The 23,336-nt window shown below is 47.0% G+C and overlaps 1 protein-coding gene across 1 annotated transcript in view; it reads right to left on the bottom strand.

Moving 5' to 3' along the window:
* Positions 1 to 6,801, bottom strand: part of ZNF330 (zinc finger protein 330) — an 89,515-nt gene extending 82,714 nt beyond the window's left edge. The window contains exon 1 of the mRNA XM_073604187.1: positions 6,664 to 6,801. The gene's annotated coding sequence lies outside the window, so the exon portion shown is untranslated. The remainder of the gene's footprint in view (positions 1 to 6,663) is intronic.
* Between the last annotated feature and the right edge of the window lie 16,535 nt (positions 6,802 to 23,336).

Raw genomic sequence — 23,336 nt, 5'->3', positions numbered from 1 at the left:
AGCGGCTTCTGGGATAATGATATGCATCATTTCTTTCGCGTAGCGAAGTAGGTCCGCAGGCAACATGGATTCAGGAATACCTCTCAACTTAACGTTGTTCCTGCGAGACCTGTCTTCCAAATCGGCCAGTTTGGCGCGCATCCACTTCTGTTCCTCTCTCAAATCATCATAAATTTCTATGACCTCATTCACTGTGGTGGTGCATTCACTCATGCCTTTCTCAATACATGTCACCCTATCATCCAGTGAGTGGATGTCTGAGGATATTTTTGTAAATAGTGAGGAGAGATCTGACATGAGGGATGTCTGCAGTGATAGCAGCATGTCCTTTAGAGTGGAATCAAGGACTGGTTGTCCCGAGGTAGGGAAGGATGCCATTGATGTGTGTAAGGCCTGGTTGCAGAGGAGGGGGTTGAAAGCCTGGGCCTCAATTTGTGCTGGCAGCGGCCGCGAATCGAGGCGCATTTTAGCCTTTGCGGGGCTGTTAGGTAGGGGGTCACACTCCGGGGGGTGAGGGGGCAATGCTGGGGTGCCTGGGGCGGATGGATCTGCCGGGATTTCGTCCAGGAGATCCGTTTAGGAGTCCCGCGGCGCGGCTGGGCCGGCGCCATCTTGAAACACACTGACCTGCTCCGCCGGCTTGTAGGAGAATTCGGTCAGTTTTTTTTTTAGGTATATACTCCGGTAATCTCTTTCTGGATGTGCTTGCCATGGTCTCCGGTGTGTCTGAGTCGAGGATGGCTCCGGACTGCAATGGTATGACGGCCTGTGTTGTTCAGGGTGTTCCCCTGGCTGACGAGCTGAGCAATCAAGCGGCCATCTTCATCTCTGGCCGGCCACACCCCCCTGTAACACTGGATTTGACTGACAGCAGCTCCTATCAATCTATCCAATGAGGACCGAAGACACTGACTGGAACTGCTGTGCTCGTCCCCATCGCTGGAGCGATCGGGTTCAGGTAAGAAAAGGCTGTACAGTACCAGGCAACACAACACCTGCCAGCCTATACCGGGACAAGCTTGGTGCACCCAGCCCGAATTAACCCAGGAGGAATGTTTCCCTCCCACGGTACTTACTCTATTACAGCAGGCATTCCAAACCCCCCCCCCCCCCCAGAATAATAGTGTTCTGTTTGCAAAGACAGATACTACATTTGATCTTAGCCACAAAGCAGAGAATCCCCACATGTTACCAAGTGTAACAATGCCCCTGACATCCCTCACCAGCATCCTCTACCGTGCATGCACAGCTCCATGTACATACTACAAAAACCTGTGAGCAGACAGGTAGGTTTATTTTGTTGCAGAAAAGACATTGATCATCTGTGATGCAATGAAGGACCTGCCTGCTCACAGTATTTTCAACATCTTTTAAAAAGGATATTTTATATCCTGGAATCAGCAGTGATATACACGATTGCACATTAGCAAAAAGTCTAAGGTAAACTTGCATCGTGTTGAGAAACTTGAACTGGAAGTTTTTAAGTCAACATCACTCAAAAAGGATGGTCCGTCGTCACATATACTATGCTGGTGTACACCAATTTTGTCAATATATAAAGTAGGAGAGGATGAGGAACTGTCTTAGGAAGGAGGGTAGGGAAAGAGTCAGGGGGATTCCCACCAGGAGAGGGAACAACACAAGTGGGGTAGAAAAGAGCCAGAGAGGGGGGCTGAGGGTGGGGGATACTTCCCACCATGCGAAAAAGAAATGTGGCTACGAAAGTATTAGAGCTGCACAATTAATCGTTAAAAAATCATGATCTCGATTCAACCCCCCCCCCCCTCACAATCAGTATGCAGAATTTTCGATTCATTCATGTAACAAGTGTAGAGAGAGTTCTCTGCTCACTCAGCTGTCAAAAAAAAAAACAAAAAACAAAAAAAAAAAAAAAACACCACGGGCAGCCTGCCAAGTGTTTCACAACATTGTCCACTCTAGTAGATAACTATAAAAACATTGTAACTTTTTGTTCTTAGATCAAAGGAATGAACTTCCTTGTGTAGATTAGTTTCTTACAAAGTTAAAATCTGTATTTTTTACTAGAAAATTACTTGGAACCCCCAAACATATATATTTTATTTTAGCATAGAATAAAATGGCGATTGCTCCAATATTTTATGTCATTGTATTTGCGCAGTGGTCTTTTACACTTCAATTAATTAAAATAAAACTAAACAGTACAGTTAGCCTAATTTTTTGTATATTGTGAAAGATGATGTTACGCCACGAGAATCGAAATCTTTATTTTAAGAAAAAAAAAAAAAAAATCGTGATTCTCATTTTAGCCAGAATCGTGCAGCTATAGAACATATGCATGGAGATATTCAACAGAGAATCCAAATAGGTCCGAGTAGAACCACCTGGTCTTATGTTACCAGTTTTATGATGCAGGACAGAGGTAAGTTGCTCCATGCATTGTGTATCGTTCACCCTGGCAAACTGTTGTGCTACAGTAGGTGGGGGGACTGCTGTTTCCACAGGTTAGAGACACAGGCTCTAGCAGTATTTAGTGAATGCTAAAAAGAGAAGTAAAGGATTTTTTTTCCCCCAATCATACTTATCAGTCCCATGCTGCATCTGTCCCCCGGCGCTTCTACACCGAGAACCGAGCTCTCGAACACCACTGATCACTCGGTTTTCAGAGCTCTGTGAACAGAGAGCTGTAGATTGTCGGTCACAGCTCTCTGCTTTTCTCCCTCCTCACTCATTGGAGCGCTGAGCTGTGGAGGGGAGGAACAGTCATCTCAGGCTCGCTGAGAGGGGTGTCAGTCCAGGCACGTAGTGGATCCAGACTTTATTGCTGGGATAACGTGGTGCCTGGACTGATATCTGTGATGTCGGCACAGAGCAAGCTTCAGCCTGCTCTCTGCTGAAAATGGGTAACAGGAGAGCAAAACGAACGGCACTCCTGTGACCCATAGGAGAGGTCCAGCCAAACGAGCTCAGGTTGGACTTCTCCTTGAGCAGGGATTTATGATAAAATTTTCTGGTCAGGTTTAATAAGACAGCTGCCGGATTGTGGAAAAAGAGAGAAGTCTGAAGTATTGGATTAAGTGCAGGACTTGCTGTCAAAAGGGGCGTATGATAGGACTAGGGGTTTGACCGATTATCGGTGGCCAATATTCACTTTTTTTGAAGCATCGGTCACAAACTTACCGATGTTGCCAATATTGCTTCAAGGGGTTTGTCCTGGGGCGATTCATGCAGGCATCACACCGGTACCATTCTTTAGAGCGGACAGTCAGCTTTCTTTTAATAAGAACTGATGTGTCTCAGCAGCTGCTCGGCTGTTATTACAAGCAGCAGGAGGGGACGTACCCCCCTGCATCTGGGAGGCCCGAGCAACCGGCTGGCACTTCTGCCGGCTGGTCAAAGACCCTGACAAAGCTGAGGATCTAGTAACCCGGAAGCGATGTCATGACATTTTTGGATTACTGGCATCCTAAAAGGCGTCAGTTTTAAAAAATAGAAAGTATTTAAAAAAAAAAAAAAAAAACGCTGATCTTGACATTCTGAATACTTTCAAGTGCAGAGGAGGGGCTTGTGGTCTTATAGACCCCCGATTCCTCCATAAAGAGTACCTGTCACTACCTATTACTGACGCAAGGGATGTTTACATTCCTTGTGACAGCAATAAAAGTGTTAAAAAAATAAACAAAAACACAACATTCAAAAAAGGACAGTGTAAAAAAAAAAAGAAGTTTAAATATATAGAATATTGGGACATGATATCAGCTAGCGGCCTGAAAGGCAGCCGAAAAATCGGTATCAGCCCCGAAAAAACAATATCAGTTGACCCCTAGATAGGACATTCCCAGAAGATGTGCAGGAGTGTGCCTATGTGGGCCCCATATCTCCAGCACAGGTCACTTGTTGTGGAAAACAGTTTAGCAGGGGGGGGGGGGGGGAGGAGTGATCCTATAACCCCCTTACAGTTTTTAAATATTAGATTTTAGTTTCACTTTCAAGCTGAGCTTTACCCATAACAAATTAATATTTTTTTTTTAGCAAGGAACATACATTAATAATAACCAACATTAGTGTGTGGTGTAAATTACATCCAGCATTTCTCCTGTTTCTTCTTGCTGCCATTTTGCTGAAGCCCAAAGCCCCTGAACAGCAGTAAACCAAAAAGCGGAACTAAACCCATCAATTTAACAATTTCAAAAAACAGTTATATTCCTGGAATGCTAGGAATAACTCTCACATCTGCTTGTTTCCTCGACCAAACTGTCAAACCATCAAATGGCCAGTGTCATAACTGATCACATGTGCAGCTTCCTTGGCTGTAAAGCAGGGGTAGCCAACTTCGGCCATCCAGCTGTTTTGCAACTACAATTCCCATGAGACATTGCAAGACCCTGAAAATCACAGGCATGACTCCTAGAGGCAGAGGCATGATGGGATTTGTAGTTTTACCACAGCTGGAGTGCCAAGGTTGCCTACCCCTGCTGTAAAGAATAGGAGGGTTTCACTCCACTTTAAGGCTGTCAGCATTTTGGCCTCTACAAATTCAGCCGTCCCTTAAAAAAAAAAAAAAAAAAGAGAGCAACTGAGCATGTGCAGAGCAGGGCGAGACAGTATAGATTTTAAACAGCATAGACACTTTTTAATTTTTAATTTAATTTTTTTTAATGTTTTACATAGCTATACCTGCAAAAGAGGTCAGACTGAAGTGATCTAGCAGGACTTAATTCTCTGACTAAAGTTCCACTTTAACCACTTCCCGCCCGCCCACCCACCGTCAAATGATGGCTGGGTGACGCAGCTCTCGTTCTGGGTGGACGTCATATGACGGCCTCCCAGAACGTACCACTCTCGCACGCGCGCCCCCCTACGCCATGTTGCTAGGACATGGAGTGACCCCAATCTGTGTAAAGAGCCGCGGCTCTTTAACCATGTGATCGGCTGTGTCCAATTACAGCCGGTTACATGTAAACACTGACAGAGTGTGAGGAGGGGAGAGCAGATCAGCGACATCTCCTCACAGAGGACATCTAGAGATGTAATCAGGGCATTGATCATGAGTGCCCTGATAACAATTTAGTGCCAGCAATCAGTGCCCACAAGTGCCAGCAATCAGTGGCCATCAGTGATGCCTATCTGTGCCACCTATCAATTCCCATAAGTGCAGCATATTCGTTCCTCCTCATCAGTGCCACCTAATCAGTGCTGCCTCATCAGCGCCTATCAGTGAAGGAGAAAGATTACTTATTTACAAAATTTACTGACAGAAACTAAAGAAAAACTTTTTTTTTTCTTCTTAAAATTCTTTGGGTTTTTTTTGGTTACAGTGTAACATGACCGCGGAGTTGTCATTCAAAGTCTGACAGCGCTGAAAGCTGAAAAATGGCCTGGGCAGGAAGGGGGTGCCCTGTATTGAGGTGGGTAAAAGACAAAAACAGAACTTTCAAAAGCTCAACTCACCAACCAGTCTGCTGACCAACCAAATTAACCTGTCCAACAGTGCTATTTGCTGGGTGTCCAGTGTGCTCCTGTTCCTTTAAGGGGGATTGGGCTGCCTCCAGGCCCACCTGCCCCTCATCTATCTATTTAATGCATGTGCTCCCACTGTGGAGACGCTCATAAATTCAGTAGCGTTTAGGACTGCAAGAATACACAGGGTGCCGTGCTGAGCCGAAGCCTTGCAGCTTATGCATGCTAACTAAACCCCTGTTTTTAATGCAGATTGTTGGGCAGGTTAATTTGGTTGGTCAGCAGACTGGTTGGCGAGTTGAGCTATGGAATGTTCTGTTTTTGTCTTTTATGCATTTGCTATGGTTGCCACCTCATCCCTTTAAACCCGAACACATATTAAATTACACAGGTTCTGTGGCAGATTAAGATGGTAATTAAACTCACTTGGTGCCTTATCTGCATTTAATTAGCCTCATTACCATGTAATTAATTAATTCAGGTTTAAAGGGATGAGGTGGCAACTCTAGCGTTTGCCCTTCCATGTGCTCCTCGCTGTGAAGGCCAGTTATAGGTGGGGCGCAGGGGCCATTTGTTTAAGTTCTACTTTAACAGCTAAATGATCATGCACCTACCTATACCCAATCGGACGAGCCCTTGCCACTGGCAACCAATCGGACGTACCCTTGCCATTGGCAACCGATCAGACGGGCCCTTGCCATTGGCAACCGATCAGACAGGCCCTTGCCACTGGCAACCGATCAGACGGGCCCTTGCCACTGGCAACCGATCAGACGGGCCCTTGCCACTGGCAACCGATCAGACGGGCCCTTGCCATATATAGCTGTTAGTCAATCTAAAAGCCATTGTAATAGGGGTGCAAACTTTAGCATACAGTGAACAATACCACTTTAAAGGGGTCCTGTGACACAAAATAACCAGAATTACTTAATAAAATATACAATAAATATGTGTTAAGAGCTGAAACCCCATAAAATAGCAAAGGGATATCTGAGAGCATTCTGTATACTGGAGATTAGGAGTATACATGTACAGGGATAAAGGTAGAAAACTTGTGAGTGTCCCTAGAAATGGAGGCCTGTGGGCAGCTGCAGGGAAGGGGTCTATGACATGGGAATGAGGCAGAATGACGAACACTACTCGTATACGTGGCACTCTACTAAGCTTTAGTAGCACCTAATAAAACCTGTACCGCACAATATGGTACTATCGGCCGTGACATACCTGATGCCCTATGTACTAGTAATGTCAGCTCCAGCACGAACCGGAAACGCCACACCGCACACTGCTGACAGACACCTGTGCACAGATCCCTAGGTCACGCATCACGTTACTTCAGTATAGCCAGCCAATGGCTGGGTCGCTCTCAGTTTACTCCGCCCCACTAAGTATATATAGAGAACTCTGATAGGCTAAACTTAGTTCTTCCTAGCGAGTCAAATGACAAGCAGCAAGCACTAGAGGAAAGACTGTCTTTGTTTTAGTGTCTCCAGTGTAGTAGCCATAGAGATGTTTCCTCAAAGCAGCGCTGAGCTGTCGGAGATTATGCTGCTGAGTGATGTGGTAGGGATTAGATCTTTCAGACATAGGAGTTGTAGACGTATACACTTATTTGTAAACTATTTAGAATGTATCTTTAGACAAAATATTTCTTTCTAGAGTCTGATAGAGTAGGGAAGGGTTAAAACCCCTTCCTGGTTGTTGTTGCTGTGTGGGGAAATTTTCCTTCACTTCCCGTCTCAGAGACACAACAGGAAGTTATAGGAAATCCCCCAAAGTAGAGGATGAATGCCAGTGACTCTACACCCCAGGCCTGACGGACCTACTTGTCTCACGAGAGGTGGATCACTGGGACATTGTTCCCTGGGGGACATACTAAAAGGAATGACAGAATGGAATGGCATTCCATCTCCCTGTTAAAGTCTATGGGCATTCCATTCTGTCATTCCTTTCAGTATGTCCCTTCCCTGGGCTATTCAGCCCAACAGCAATATTCCTAACCAGCTGTTCTGTTCCACCCAATGGGAGTAAATATTATGAGCACGTCCCGACAGATTGTGCAAGTGTTATGCACCCAGAGAACGTACTTAATATCTATGATATCTACGAGTGGCAAGGCGTGCAGTGCCAATATGGACTTACTGGTCCCTAATGCTCACCTTTAACATTGAATCACCATATTGGAATTTATTTTTAATGTTAAACTCTCTGAACCCCTGGTCCCTGAGAAAGGTATTGGAACACTTTTATACCGGAAACGCGTCAGTCGTTTGGGCATTCACTTTGTATGCTCTTTTACGTATTATGGTTGATTTGTTTCATGTAGCACATGTAGTGCATCCTTATCATATACGTTATCTTTTGTATTTTAATCTATTATATCATAGCTGCCAACTGTCCCGGATTTCCCGGGACATTCCCGGGACTTGGACTTCATTCCCGGATTTGTGGTGTCCCGGGAAATGTCCCGAAAAATCCGGTTCCCGTTTTTGAATCCGCCACCGCCGCTAGAGGTCGGCGGCCGGCGGAGACATTGTCTCCACCAGCCGCCATTTTGTGGAAGTTCAGGAAGACGGCTGGGGGGGGCTAGACGAAGCTTCTGCGTCGCCGCCCACCCCCTGCCCCGCTCCGCCTTGGCCCGCCTCGCCCCGCTCCGCCTCGGCCCGCCCCACTCCGCCTCGGCCCGCCCCGCTCCGCCTCACCCCGCTCCGCCTCGGCCCGCCCCGCTCCGCCTCGGCCCGCCTACCCCCCGCCCCGCTGCCAGTCTGATATGGAAAGGGGGTTCTAGGTGGGGGGGAGCGCGCGCACCGCTGTGGGACACCTGAGGTGAGTGGGGGGGGCACTGGGGACACCTGATGTGAGTGGGGGGGGGCACTGGGGACACCTGATGTGAGTGGGGGGGGCACTAGAGACACCTGATGTAGGGGGGGGCACTGGGGACACCTGATGTGAGGGGGGGGCACTGGGGACACCTGATGTGAGGGGGGGGCACTGGGGACACCTGATGTGAGGGGGGGGCACTGGGGACACCTGATGTGAGTGGGGGGGCACTGGGGACACCTGATGTGAGGGGGGGGCACTGGGGACACCTGATGTGAGGGGGGGGCACTGGGGACACCTGATGTGAGGGGGGGCTCCGCCGGGGACACCTGATGTGAGGGGGAGCTCCGCCGGGGACACCTGATGTGAGGGGGAGCTCCGCCGGGGACTCCTGATTGTGAGGGGGGGGCTCCGCCGGGGACTCCTGATGTGAGGGGGGGCTCCGCCGGGGACTCCTGATGTGAGGGGGAGCTCCGCCGGGAACTCCTGATGTGAGGGGGAGCTCCGCCGGGGACTCCTGATTGTGAGGGGGGGCTCCGCCGGGGACTCCTGATGTGAGGGGGGGCTCCGCCGGGGACTCCTGATGTGAGGGGGAGCTCCGCCGGGGACTCCTGATTGTGAGGGGGGGTTCCGCCGGGGACTCCTGATGTGAGGGGGGGCTCCGCCGGGGACTCCTGATGTGAGGGGGGGCTCCGCCGGGGACTCCTGATGTGAGGGGGGGCTCCGCCGGGGACACCTGATGTGAGGGGGGGCTCCGCCGGGGACACCTGATGTGAGGGGGAGCTCCGCCGGGGACTCCTGATTGTGAGGGGGGGCTCCGCCGGGGACTCCTGATGTGAGGGGGAGCTCCGCCGGGGACTCCTGGTGTGAGGGGGGGCTCCGCCGGGGACACCTGATGTGAGGGGGAGCTCCGCCGGGGACTCCTGATGTGAGGGGGGGCTCCGCCGGGGACTCCTGATGTGAGGGGGGGCTCCGCCGGGGACTCCTGATGTGAGGGGGGGCTCCGCCGGGGACACCTGATGTGAGGGGGGGCTCCGCCGGGGACACCTGATGTGAGGGGGAGCTCCGCCGGGGACTCCTGATTGTGAGGGGGGGCTCCGCCGGGGACTCCTGATGTGAGGGGGAGCTCCGCCGGGGACTCCTGGTGTGAGGGGGGGCTCCGCCGGGGACACCTGATGTGAGGGGGAGCTCCGCCGGGGACTCCTGATGTGAGGGGGGGCTCCGCCGGGGACTCCTGATGTGAGGGGGGGCTCCGCCGGGGACTCCTGATGTGAGGGGGGGCTCCGCCGGGGACTCCTGATGTGAGGGGGGGCTCCGCCGGGGACTCCTGATGTGAGGGGGGGCTCCGCCGGGGACACCTGATGTGAGGGGGAGCTCCGCCGGGGACTCCTGATTGTGAGGGGGGGCTCCGCCGGGGACTCCTGATGTGAGGGGGAGCTCCGCCGGGGACTCCTGGTGTGAGAGGGGGCTCCGCCGGGGACACCTGATGTGAGGGGGAGCTCCGCCGGGGACTCCTGGCGTGAGGGGGGGGTCCGCCGGGGACTCCTGGTGTGAGGGGGGGCTCCGCTGGGGACATCTGATGCAAGGACGGACTCTGCTCGGACATCTGAAGCAAGGACGGACGGCTGTTGGCAGGCGACGTGGCTGGTGACACGCTCAGGGATCCCACTGATTCTGCATTATGGTGAGTTGAATGATTTCATTTTATATTACAATATAATAATAGAAATAATGCGCTTCAATCTTCTGACACCATAACAACCATGGTGCCGGGATGATTGAAGTGCTAACACCAGGTGTTTGGAGTATCTTTATCTGCTGATTGTTAAACTTTCTAGAATACACATATTTCTATTGTGTAGGATCTGGGGCTGCTGTCCCGTCATTTCCCTCTCTCTCCCCCTCTCCATCCCTCATTCATTTCAGACTCTAACCACACCCTCTAGAGCCACGCCCATTTAAGCCATGCCCACAATTTCGCGTAAACCACGCCCATGCTTCGCGCGCCGCACTTGTCTTTTTTTGATGGGCCACGCCTGCTGACGAATGCCCTGCCCCCTAATTATTGGACAGCTCCGCCTACAGCCACAAAAGTGTCCCACATTTTTTTTTTACAATGTTGGCAACTATGTTATATTAAAGAACGTTTTACACATTATTTTTGAGTCGGTGGTCCATTTAAAGTCCCAACAAAAAGGGGGTAATCATTTCCATTTCTATCAAAAGGGATGGGGCCACCATGCTCTATATGAGATGATGGGAGCCTCTACTCTGTCTTTGCTTCTCTGGAAGGTATGAGCCTGAGCAGCCTGCATTAGTTAATTAGGGCCAACCCGAACTAACTAATGCAGGCTGCCCAGGCTCATACCTTCCAGAGAAGCAACGTTTTATGTTTCATGTGTGCTGTTCTGTTGACTTGTGTTGCTGAATTTTCTGTAAAGCTGTTAACTGTTTTAAGCCTGGTCTGAAACTATTCAAGGGTTGCATGGTGGCACATGGGTTATTAGAAGAACTGGGCCTGTAAAGCACATATGGTGTATGAAGCAAGGTCACTGTGAAGGGTTAACTGGGCTGGAAAGTTGAAGTTGGAGAACAGTTGCTACAGGTAATCATGAACTGGTGGGCAGTGAATAGCAGCCAGTCATGAAGCGTCGTACCTGGTACAGGTGACAGGTCTTCCGGTACTGAGGGGGTCAGTAATCTGGCTTCCTCCATAGCGATCAGTTCCTCCAAAAATATCTGGGACTGAACCCGCGGTACAGAAACCCTATGTACCTAGCAGCATGGTACAAAAGAACGAAGGAGTGAGAGTACGCATGAGGTCCACTCTAGTTCTCGGTGGACCCCATTCTGTCACTGGAAGTAAGGTAGCAAAGGTACACTGGACTGGTGGAGAGGGCATGGGCTCAGCAGTGTCCCTCCTAAATGCAACATTCATCAAGAAAGGTGTGCAGTAACACAGTACAATCCCTTTTACAGGGGAACTCTGCACATAAGGCACGGCTCATCTCTAAGCCGAGGTGCCGCCATAATGTCTGACTTTCACATGAACCAAGCCCTGCCTCGTCCCAGGCATTGATGAGCGCGTGTATATTAAAGTTATGGTAAACATGGAGTTAAACTTTAATTTTGTGTAAATATTTGCCAGCACACCACGGATCTTCAAATTGAGCTCAAACTGATTTTTTTGAAGTATGATCACATCACAAACAAGAGAGAGCAACGTTTCGTTACACGGGATCCCTTCGTCAGGCAAACCTTAAGTTTGGGTCCCTACAGTAAAGGGAACCTAATACCTAGACCACTCGTTTAAAACTAGCGGGTTAGCATTTGAGTAGCTACAATTTTCTCCCTCCATTTTTTATTATTTGCATTTTGCCTTTACTTTACCTGTAAGTGAAACAAAAAGCCAGGAGATGGCGCCAAACTGTCACAACTAAACCATGAAGGTGCTCATTGCAGAAACATCATCCTTCTCTAGGATGGCCTGCTTAATTACCAAGAAAACTCATTTTCATATTTCCAGTAGGGTGTAGTCATGTTATAAACTTAATTAAATACTGAAATATCTGAATATGTGAGGTTCTATTATTATGTACGTCATTCATTTATAGCACAGAAAAATTTCACATTGTAAAGCGCTGTGTAAACTGTTGGTGCTATATAAATCGTGAATAATAATAATAACATTTCTTTTCAGAATACACAAAACTTTTTACATTAGCTTTTGGTAGCAATGCGCGTCAGGTTTTTTGCTATCATAGGTCCACGGTGAATCCTGTGGGTTCAAGATTTGCCATCCTGGGGAGATTTTCTGACCACATAATGCAATGCATGATCTTTAAACTACTGTATAGCAAGCAGGCTTTGAATGGTCATTAGCTTTTGGATAAGCTAGCCCCCTCACTATAAAAGGGAGCTGCACAGAGCAGCCATCGTGTCAATGAATTGGAAGCTGTTGTAGGGAAAGTTGACAAATCGCATAGGAAGAGATTAGGGTCAGTTTGGAAACTTTTATTTCTTATTACGAGCTTGAGGTAATGAACCCCTTTGGTGACTGTTTTCCCTATTATTGGGGGCATGTTTGTCCTTTATTTTATGGTTGATTTGAGGTCAGCAGTCACTTTTCGGTGCTGAGTTGCTGTCCTAGCAAAAAAATGTATTGCTATAAAGTAGAAATACACTGTCCTGATATTCGAAACCATGGCAATTTCTGTGTAAGGGATCTTTCACACTTGCATTAAATTCTAAAGCAGCCTAAAAGTGCATTAACACACCTATAACGTTATGAGCATTTAGGATCTGTTGTACAGGCATTCATGTCGCATCAGGCAACACTTCTCAAATGCCCTGTGTGTTGTTTGTTTTATTTTTTTTACAATGCTAAAATGGGAAATAATCACGCCATAGGTGTCTTTACAGTGCGTTTAAGGTGCGATTGTTTTGCGTTTCAATAGAAGTGAATGGAGGCAGTTGCAAAGCGTCAACACCTGCCAAACTCTCCAGACTGGGGAGCTCCCTCAAAGGCTCCAACAGCCTAAAAGAAGAAAAAGAAAAAACTATAAAAGATTTGTCCTCCCACACTTGATCAATGCAACCAGAAGCTGAATACCTGAGCTATGAAAACAAATAACAGGCACCATCCATTACATTATGGATAAATTAAACCAGAACAAATGGAAGACCTTACTTCATCCAATGGGAACACACAGAGGAAAATTCTCAAGGAACTGGTTTTGTTGATTGTTCATCTATATCTAGAAGGTTCTCTTTCACACTATGCTGCAAAAATAGAAAAAGGTAGCCCGGCTGCCGCACACCTCGACCAGCCAGAGTGGTTAGCAGGTTAAAGCAGCATCAGCTCAATTCATCCAGACCATGTCTCCAACATGTTTCGCCCCGCCCTCGAGGCTTAATCGTGGAGATGATTTTTCACAGCAACCTTTTACAAATTTTCACAGCAACCTTTTACAAATGTTATAATATACTTTAGATACAATGCTGCAAACAGATTGTTGGCCCTGAATGGATGAGAGGTTCCCACTCCTCCTCTAACTTTTGTGGCTGTGCTTGTAATATCATTGGATTCTGGTTTGACCAACCAGGTTAGTGGCACAGAACTGGGGACTAGCCTGTGCTCAGGGGATTGTGACATATATCTGCCCCAAGGGAAAGAGAACAAGAATGTACGTAGTTCTATAGTATGGATGGGATTTCCCCTACATACAGTGGGGGAAAAAATGTTTGATCCCCTGCAGATTTTGTAAATTTGCCCACTTACAAAGAAATTAAGGGTCTATAATTTCTATTATAGGTGTATTTTTAATAATAGAGACAGACTATCAACCAAAAATCTAGAAAAAAAACACATAATACAAATGCTATAAATTGAGTTGCAGTTCAGTATTTGATCCCCAAGCAAAACATGACTTAGTACTTGGTGGAGAAACCCTTGTTGGCAAGCACAAAGGTAAGACATTTCTTGTAATTGGTTACCAGGTTTGCACACATCTCAGGAGGGATTTTGGTGCACTCTTCTTTAAAGATCTTCTCTAAATCCTTAAGGTTTCTTGGCTGTCGCTTGGCAATGCAGTTTTAACTCCCTCCATAAAATTATAGGATTACGGTCTGGAGACTGGCTAGGCCATTCCATGACCTTTGCTGTGCTTCTTCTTGAGCCACTCCTTTGTTGTCTTGGTGGTATGTTTTGGGTCATTATCATGCTGGAAGACCCATCTTCAGTGTTCTGGCTGAGGGAAGAAGGTTCTCATCCAAGATTTTACAAGACATGGCACCATTCATTGCCCCCCACCCAATGTGGCAAAGCCAGCCTGTACCTTTAGCAGAGAACTAGCCCCAAAGGATAATGTTTCCACCTCGGTACTCAACTGTAGGGATGGTGTTCTTAGGGTCATAAGCGAGTTAATGCCAAAGATCTCAATTGTGGTCTCATCTGACCACAGCCCTTTCTCCCAATCCTTTAGATGTTCATTGGCAAACTTCAGATAGGCCTGTACATGTGCCTTCTTGAGGAGGGGGACCTTGTGGGTGTTGCAGGATTTCAATCCTGGCGGCGTATGGTGACTGTGGTCCCAACTGCCTTGAGATCATTTACAAGTGCCTCCCGTGTAGTTCTGGGCTGATCCCTCACTTTTCTCATGATTATCCTTACCCCATGAGACGAAATCTTGCATGGAGCTCCAGTCCAAGGGCAATTGATGGTTATTTTTTAATTCTTCCATTTGCGAATAATCGCTCCAATAGTTGTCTCCTTCTTACCAAGCTTCTTGCTGATGGTCTTGTAGCCCATTCCAGACTTGTGCAGGTCTACAATCTTGTCCCTGATATCCTTTGACAGTTCTTTGGTATTGCCCATGATGGTAAGGTTTGAATGGAAGATATATTATACACATAACGAGTTGTCATTAGGAGCATCTACTTAAAGTGATTGTAAAGTCTTGTTTTTTAAAAATAACAAACATACTTACCTACTCTGTGCAGTTGATTTTGCACAGAGCAACCCGGATCCTCCACTTCTCGGGTCCCTCTTTGCTGCTCCTGTCCCCTTCCTCCTGTCGAGTCCCCCCACAGCCAGCAGCTTCCTATGGGGGCACCCGAGCTGAGTCAGAGCTCCATATATCCATTCAGACACAGAGCCCCGACCTGGCCCCGCCCCTTCTCTCCCCTTGTTGGCTGACTGACTTTGATACTCAGCTATGAGTAAGCACTGACGCTAGTGCGAAACGTCAGCTCTTTTTTGTCTGCTGTGATCCTTTGAATTTGATGTGCATCTTCAAATAAACAAGGCTATTATTTGAGTGCGGCTGTCCAGAATTCGTTCATGTTCATTGCGATCAGCATTAGCCAGCACCTGTGACCTCCGAACCAAGATTGATCTACCTTTTGTCCGTTCAGTGCTCCTGGAGTGGTGATCATTTCCTCCTACCTTGATTCACAGCCACGGGAGCCATTGGCACCCCTGCTGTGTCTTAGCCAATCAGGAGGAGTGTCCCGGAGGGCTTGGACATTCGTGGGCATCGCTGGAGAGAGATGGGGCTCAGGTAAGTAATTAGGTGGGTACTGGGGAGGCTGCTACACACATAAGGTTTTTTATCTTAATGCATAGAATGCATTAAGATAAAAAAACATCTGCCTTTACAACTCCTTTAAATTGGCAGGACAAATCTGTGTACCACATAAGCACATACTGTAGCCAGTCTGTGGGAGCCAGAATTATTGTTGGTTGGTAGGGGATCAAATACTTATTTTACTCACTGAACTGCAACTCTATTTATAAAATTTGTATCATGTGTTTTTTGGGGATTTTTGGTTGGTATTCTGTTTTTATCATTTAAAATACACCTATAATAACAATTATAGACCCTTCATTTCATTGTAAGTGGTCAAACCTTCAAAATTTGCAGGGGATCAAATAATTATTTTCCCCACTGTATACAAAGAACTGTTTGAACAGCTAGAGGAATAACATGAGTACCTATACCAACAGACTGTGTGGAAATATATAAATGGCCCCCTGGACGCAGTGACGCATGGCAGTAAAGAAATCCTCATCTGAATCTGTTTAAGATTGTGTACATATTTTCAGTATGACCACCACAATTATAAGGACAGAGTGGTGTTTGCGAGACCCAAGCATCTAATACTGTAAGGACTGTCACTAGGAGGGGCTCACATACAGGAAAAGCATTACCCTGACTCGTAGTACTATGAGTTGTAAAGTGCTGTGGTTAGGACATATACTCTTGGGGAGGGCAAGAAGGAATTTTGTACCAGTTAATTTGCCAGTCAGTGACTGTTTGCAAACCATTGTAAAGTCGAATTAACTTGTAAATATTGTTTGTACAGTAACCATGCTTATTACTGCACAGTGATGTAAATGTATAATATATTGCAATAACCAAAAATATTTTGCGCTGAAGTGTGATAAACTCAACAAGAGCTGCACTATGTACTATCCGAATACCCTGAATAGTTTTAAGACAAATTTATACAAACTATAGTGCACTTTCTGGTGAAATATAAATTCAATACAGTGAAAACATAGTTAATAAATAATTCATAAACATAAGAAGTGTAAAAAGTTTCAATCCTTGTGGTAGTATAATAATAAAAATAAATAAATAATTAGTAGTCCATGTACCAAAAACAGATATAACACAAAGGTGTTCAGAAAAAAGTGAGAATTAGTCAATTTCTTCTATTATACAGTGGTGCACTCCAAATGCCACCAAACCGCATTGAGGGTACTGGAAAATCCACCATAAATACGTGCTCTACACCACACTGAAAGCCTCCTACTGGATCAATAGGATCCCCAATTACAGAGCTCAAACACACATGGTAAACTGACACCTCCTAGTGTCCAGGACAACCTGAATCGGGTCCAATGGATCTTTACCTAGGGGCGCACATACTGTGAATACTGCTAGACGTGTACTTATCATTACAGAGTGGAAAGGTACTCACATTACTAAAATGGCTGGGACTCCTAATCCATTCATGTCTGAGCTTGCAAAGCCCCTGTCTTATCTAATGTCACTAGCATAGTGCCACCTAGTAACAGAAGAGAAAGAGTGGAACAAGTCCAGATTTAGAGAGGAATCAATTGATCTCCTAACAATTGGCCAAAGCAACTATCACCTGGCAACTAAATTTGAAGCAACCCTTCCTAAACATCAGGGTGCTACATCCTCCCCCTGCCTAGGAAAACTACGTTTAGGAGTTTGCAGAAACATCATTTGAACTCTCAAGCCTGATAGTGAATGTCCTGGCAAAAACTGGGATGGGTGGGGAAACAGGAAAGGAGCAATAATAACAATAACAATGCATGTGGCGTACCACATGATGTATATATGCATAACATACACATACATTAGCAAGTGGCAGTTTACACAAGGGCAGATAAATCGCAGACAGTATATACAAGTTTACGTGTGGCATACCACCCAAACAGTTAAGGGAAAAAAATACAAATAGTAGCCTTATATCCTAACTATCTATCTAATTTATACTGTAGCGAGGGACATAAAAGGTTAGCATTGCTATCCATGTCGAATCACTGTCTCTACTTGTCCAAGGAAGACACAATGGGTGCAGGAACACCTGAAAGAGAAAAATAGACAGCAAAAAAAGAAATGCATCCTATCCCTATGATAACACAGTGCAATATACAGTGGGGACGGAAAGTATTCAGACCCCCTTACATTTTTCACTCTTTGTTATATTGCAGCCATTTGCTAAAATCGTTTAAGTTCATTTTTTTTCCTCATTAATGTACACACAGCACCCCATATTGACAGAAAAACACAGAATTGTTGACATTTTTGCAGATTTATTAAAAAAGAAAAAATGAACTATCACATGGTCCTAAGTATTCAGACCCTTTGCTGTGACACTCATATATTTAACTCTGTCCATTTCTTCTGATCATCCTTGAGATGGTTCTACACCTTCATTTGAGTCCAGCTGTGTTTGATTATACTGATTGGACTTAATTAGGAAAGCCACACACCTGTCTATATAAGACCTTACAGCTCACAGTGCATGTCAGAGCAAATGAGAATCGTGAGGTCAAATGAACTGCCCGAAGAGCTCAGAGACAGAATTGTGGCAAGGCACAGATCTGGCCAAGGTTACAAAAAAAACGTCTGCTGCACTTAAGGTTCCTAAGAGCACAGTGGCCTCCATAATCCTTAAATGGAAGACGTTTGGGATGACCAGAACCCTTCCTAGAGCTGGCCAAATTGAGCTATCGGGGGAGAAGAGCCTTGGTGAGAGAGGTAAAGAAGAACCCAAAGATCACTGTGGCTGAGCTCCAGAGATACAGTCGGGAGATGGGAGAAAGTTGTAGAAAGTCAACTATCACTGCAGCCCTCCACTAGTCGGGGCTTTATGGCAGAGTGGCCCGATGGAAGCCTCTCCTCAGTGCAATACACATGAAAGCCCATATGGAGTTTGCTAAAAAACACCTGAAGGACTCCAAGATGGTGAGAAATAAGATTCTTTGGTTTGATGAGACCAAGATAGAACTTTTTCGCCTTAATTCTAAGCGGTAGAAAAACCAGGCACTTCTCATCATCTGTCCAATACAGTCCCAACAGTGAAGCATGGTGGTGGCAGCATCATGCTGTGGGGGTGTTTTTCAGCTGCAGGGACAGGACGACTGGTTGCAATCGAGGGAAAGATGAATGTGGCCAAGTACAGGGATATCCTGGACGAAAACCTTCTCCAGAGTGCTCAGGACCACAGACTGGGCCGAAGGTTTACCTTCCAACAAGACAATGACCCTAAGCACACAGCTAAAATAACGAAGGAGTGGCTTCACAACAATTCTGTGACTGTTCTTGAATGGCCCAGTCAGAGCCCTGACTTAAACCCAATTGAGCATCTCTGGAGAGACCCAAAAATGGCTGTCCACCGTTTACCATCCAACCTGACAGAACTGGAGAGGATCTGCAAGGAGGAATGGCAGAGGATCCCCAAATCCAGGTGTGAAAAACTTGTTGCATCTTTCCCAAAAAGACTCATGGCTGTATTAAATCAAAAGGGTGCTTCTACTAAATACTTCGAACCATGTGATATTTCAGTTTTTCTTTTTTAATAAATCTGCAAAAATGTCGACAATTCTGTGTTTTTCTGTTAATATGGGGTGCTGTGTGTACATTAATGAGCAAAAAAAAATGAACTTGATTTAAAAAACTTATTTTAGCAAATGGCTGCAAAAGAGTGAAAAATTTAAGGGGGTCTGAATACTTTCCGTCCCCACTGTATACATGAGTGAATCTTAAGTAAATGTTAATTACCCTCAGCCGAGAGCAGCAAAGCAATGTAAATACACCCTATAATATACCTAAGCTACAATAATTTTTATATCTAAACACAAATACAGGTAAAAACGGGCCCCACCCTCATCCGAGGGTGCCATCCCTTTTCATAGCTATCTTACAGAAAAACGTTCTTAGCATTTCCTATGAGATAATGTGAACAAGGGCTCACTCAGGCTGGCACAGCTCCCGCCACTTGGTGGCCAGCATATGAAAAACAATTGTCAGGGGCATATCAGTGGCCGTCGGGCAAATATGCGTGCACGCAGGTGCACAAGAAGCTCTTCCAGGACAATTCCGCTTAATTCCCCACCGGGGGCGCCGGAGCGCTCCCGCTTGTGCCCGTACGCGCGTTCGCGAGTGCGCGCGCGCGCCCGTTCGCGCTAGCGCTGTTTTGGCGCCAAAGGCCCTTTAAAAGGATGACAGGTGCTTCTGTCAGGTGCTGTTTGTCTGCAGCTCTGTACCTGAGTTCCTGTCTTCCGCCTGCTGTTGTATTTGCTAGTGACCCGGCTATTAGATATTAGATTAACCTGATTAATATTAGATTAATATTAGATTAATATTAGATTAACCTGTCCTACTAAGAAGCTTGCTCCTAAGTTCATTGGGCCTTTCCCTGTGAAAAGAAAGATTAATGAGGTGTCCTATGAATTGTGTTTACCTGATTCACTCAAGATCCACCCTGTGTTTCACGTGTCACTCTTGAAACCTGCTGTAGATGATCCTTTTCCTGACAGGGGCACCAGGGTCCCTGAACCGGTTCTGGTGGACGGCAACGAGGAATATGAAGTGGAGGCCATCCTTGATTGCAGAAAGAGATCTGGGCAAGTACAGTTTTTGATTAAATGGAAGGGGTATGGTCCGGAAAATAATTTGTGGGAACCTGAATGTAATATTCATGCCAGATGTTTGATCCATGCTTACTTCTCTGCTCATCCTGAAAAGAAGGGTATTCTGCGCATCCGGAGGCTGCCCGTTGGGAGGGGGCAATGTCAGGGGCATATCAGTGGCCGTCGGGCAAATATGCGTGCACGCAGGTGCACAAGAAGCTCTTCCAGGACAATTCCGCTTAATTCCCCACCAGGGGGCGCCGGAGCGCTCCCGCGTGTGCCCGTACGCGCGTTCGCGAGTGCGTGCGCGCGCCTGTGCGCGCGCCCGTTCGCGCTAGCGCTGTTTTGGCGCCAAGGGCCCTTTAAAAGGATGACAGGTGCTTCTGTCAGGTGCTGTTTGTCTGCAGCTCTGTACCTGAGTTCCTGTCTTCCGCCTGCTGTTGTATTTGCTAGTGACCCGGCTACGTCTGACCATTCTCCAGTCTCCAATCCGACCCGGCTTGTCTGACCTTGTTTATCTTGATTACCTGTTGCCGAACTCCTGCCTGCCTGACTATTCCTGGATCATCCCTTTGTTCATATCTGCCTGATCTCCTGCTGAACGGACTGTCTGACTTTGCTTTGCCTGTGTCCTGTGACGCTGCTTCCAGCCTGCTTGTCAAGCATCCTGCCGCTGTCTTCTCAGCTACCTGCCTGCCTTCCGGCCTGCATCTGCCTACCTGCATCCGCAGCTCAGCCATCCCTGAGGGGCATCCTTCCAGACCATCATCTGCTCTGCTGGAACCGCATCAGGCTCTCCTACCCACTGTGCTCAAGAGACCACTGTTCCCACTTCCAGTGGCTCCTGAACCAGCGCTTAAGAGAGGTCTCCTTCCACCAGTCAGGCTCAACTACCAGGTACAGTACAAACAGCCGATGCTCCCGAACCTATGCAACTGGGACTTATGCGTGCTACCCTGACCCCAGAGGAACGGGCGCGCAGACGCCAGTTAAACCTCTGTCTCTACTGTGGTGGGACGGGCCACTATGTGAACAACTGTCCAGTAAAGACTCGTAAGTGCTTTTCTTCTACTCCGACCAGTTTATCCGCTTTAACCGCCAATACAACTCAACTTGTCCTCCCTCTCTCATTACAGCTCCAGGGAAGAACAATCCAGGTCAACGCCATTGTTGATTCTGGGGCATGTAGCTGCTTTGTGGACTCTGCTTTTGCCACCCAACAGAATCTGCCTTTAAAGAACAAGACACACAGACTCTCAGTTTTCTTGGCCGATGGGTCCCACATAAGATCTGGACAGGTCTCTCAAGAAACCCTTCCTCTGTCTGCCACCTGCTCATCTCAGCATCAAGAGATCCTAACCCTGGATGTTATTTCATCTCCACTATTTCCAATCATTTTGGGCATGCCCTGGCTCCAGGCTCACAACCCTCTTGTTAACTGGGTCACGGGCGAGATCAAGTTCCAGTCACCCTATTGCCAAAGACATTGTCTACCAGAATCCTCTAAACCTGCTGCTACTTTACTTTGTATGGACATTGATCCAGACCTGCTCCAAGATGTACCAGAAGTCTATCGGGAATTTGCGGATGTGTTCAGCAAGAAGGGGGCAGACACCCTGCCTCCCCATCGTCCCTATGATTGCCCAATTGAGCTGCTTCCTGGGGCTGAGATTCCCTTTGGACGCATTTTTCCGCTGTCCGAAAAGGAACAAGAGGCACTTAAGGTTTACATAAATGAAAACCTCGAAAAAGGCTTCATCCGACCTTCTACTTCACCAGCTGGTGCCGGAATATTTTTTGTTTCTAAGAAAGATCAGTCTCTTCGCCCCTGTGTGGACTATCGGGAGTTAAACAACATTACAGTCAAAAACCGTTACCCGCTGCCACTGATACCTGAACTGTTCCAGAAGCTGAGGTCTGCTACTATCTTTACCAAGCTGGATCTGAGAGGGGCCTACAATCTGGTCCGCATTCGGGCCGGGGACGAGTGGAAGACGGCTTTCAGGACCCGTTTCGGACACTATGAATATCTCGTCATGCCCTTTGGTCTATGCAATGCTCCCGCCACGTTCCAGCATCTGGTCAATGATGTGTTTAGAGATTTCCTGGACATCTTTTTAATTGTCTATCTGGATGACATTCTAATCTTCTCTAGTTCACTTGAGCAACATAGGGAACATGTCCGTAAAGTCTTGACCCGACTCCGTTTGCACAGACTGTATGCTAAGGCAGAGAAGTGCGAATTTGAACAGAAGGAGATTCAGTTCCTGGGGTTAGTGATCTCCCCAACCGGCATCAAAATGGATCCTCAGAAGGTATCTGCTGTGTTAGAGTGGCCAGCACCCATGGACAAAAAGGGCGTACAACGCTTCATTGGGTTCGCAAACTTTTATAGGAAGTTCATTAGGGGGTTTTCTGCTATCATCTCCCCCATCACGCAGCTAACCAAGCAGAACTCTCGCTTCCATTGGAACCCGGAAGCCCAGGGGGCCTTTGAAGAATTAAAAAAACGTTTTACATCAGCTCCGATCCTTAGCCATCCGGATCCATCCTTACCTTTTATCCTGGAGGTTGATGCGTCCGAAGTAGCCGTGGGTGCTGTTATTTCCCAACGACAAGGCAACAAGGACCTGATGCACCCCGTAGGTTTCTTTTCTAGGAAACTTTCACCGGCTGAGCGGAACTATGATGTGGGGGATCGAGAGCTACTCGCTATCAAGACAGCTTTGGAGGAATGGAGGTACTTGCTAGAAGGCGCAGTCCATCCAGTACTGATTTATACAGACCACAAGAATCTTGAATATTTAAGATCTGCCAAGAGGTTAAAACCCAGACAGGCCCGTTGGGCTCTATTTTTCACACGGTTCTGTTTCCACATTACCTACCGGCCTGGATCCAAAAACGTAAAACCAGACGCGCTGTCGCGCATGTTTGATAACCCTAAAGACTTTTCTGTACCTGACACTATCTTGCCGGCAAATAGCTTCCTTCTTCTCCAAACAGATCTTCTGTCCATGATCAGAGAAGCATCTCCAGAACCTTCAAGTCTTCAGGGATCCTCTTTAACACCTCGTGATGGACTTTTGTGGAGAGGAAGTCAAATTTTTCGAGTCAAGGTACTGACACTTCTGCATGACCACCCACTTGCAGGACATTTTGGGGTACGTAAGACCCTTGAGCTGGTGCAGCGCACCTTTTGGTGGCCTAACCTAAAGGAATTCTGCAAGAAATATGTCAACTCATGTTCTGTCTGCATCCAGAATAAGACTCCCAGGAACAGAGCTTGGGGACTACTGAGACCATTGCCTATACCAGATAGGCCCTGGAGGATGATAGCAATGGACTTTATAGTTGAACTGCCTTGCTCTGAAGGATGTTCGGCGATCTTTGTGGTTGTCGACCG

The sequence above is a fragment of the Aquarana catesbeiana genome, linkage group LG01, assembly GCF_042186555.1.
Source record: "Aquarana catesbeiana isolate 2022-GZ linkage group LG01, ASM4218655v1, whole genome shotgun sequence".
Classification (NCBI taxonomy): domain Eukaryota; kingdom Metazoa; phylum Chordata; class Amphibia; order Anura; family Ranidae; genus Aquarana; species Aquarana catesbeiana.
Note: the sequence above shows the minus strand (reverse complement) of the source record. Positions and strands in the feature narration are given on the sequence as shown.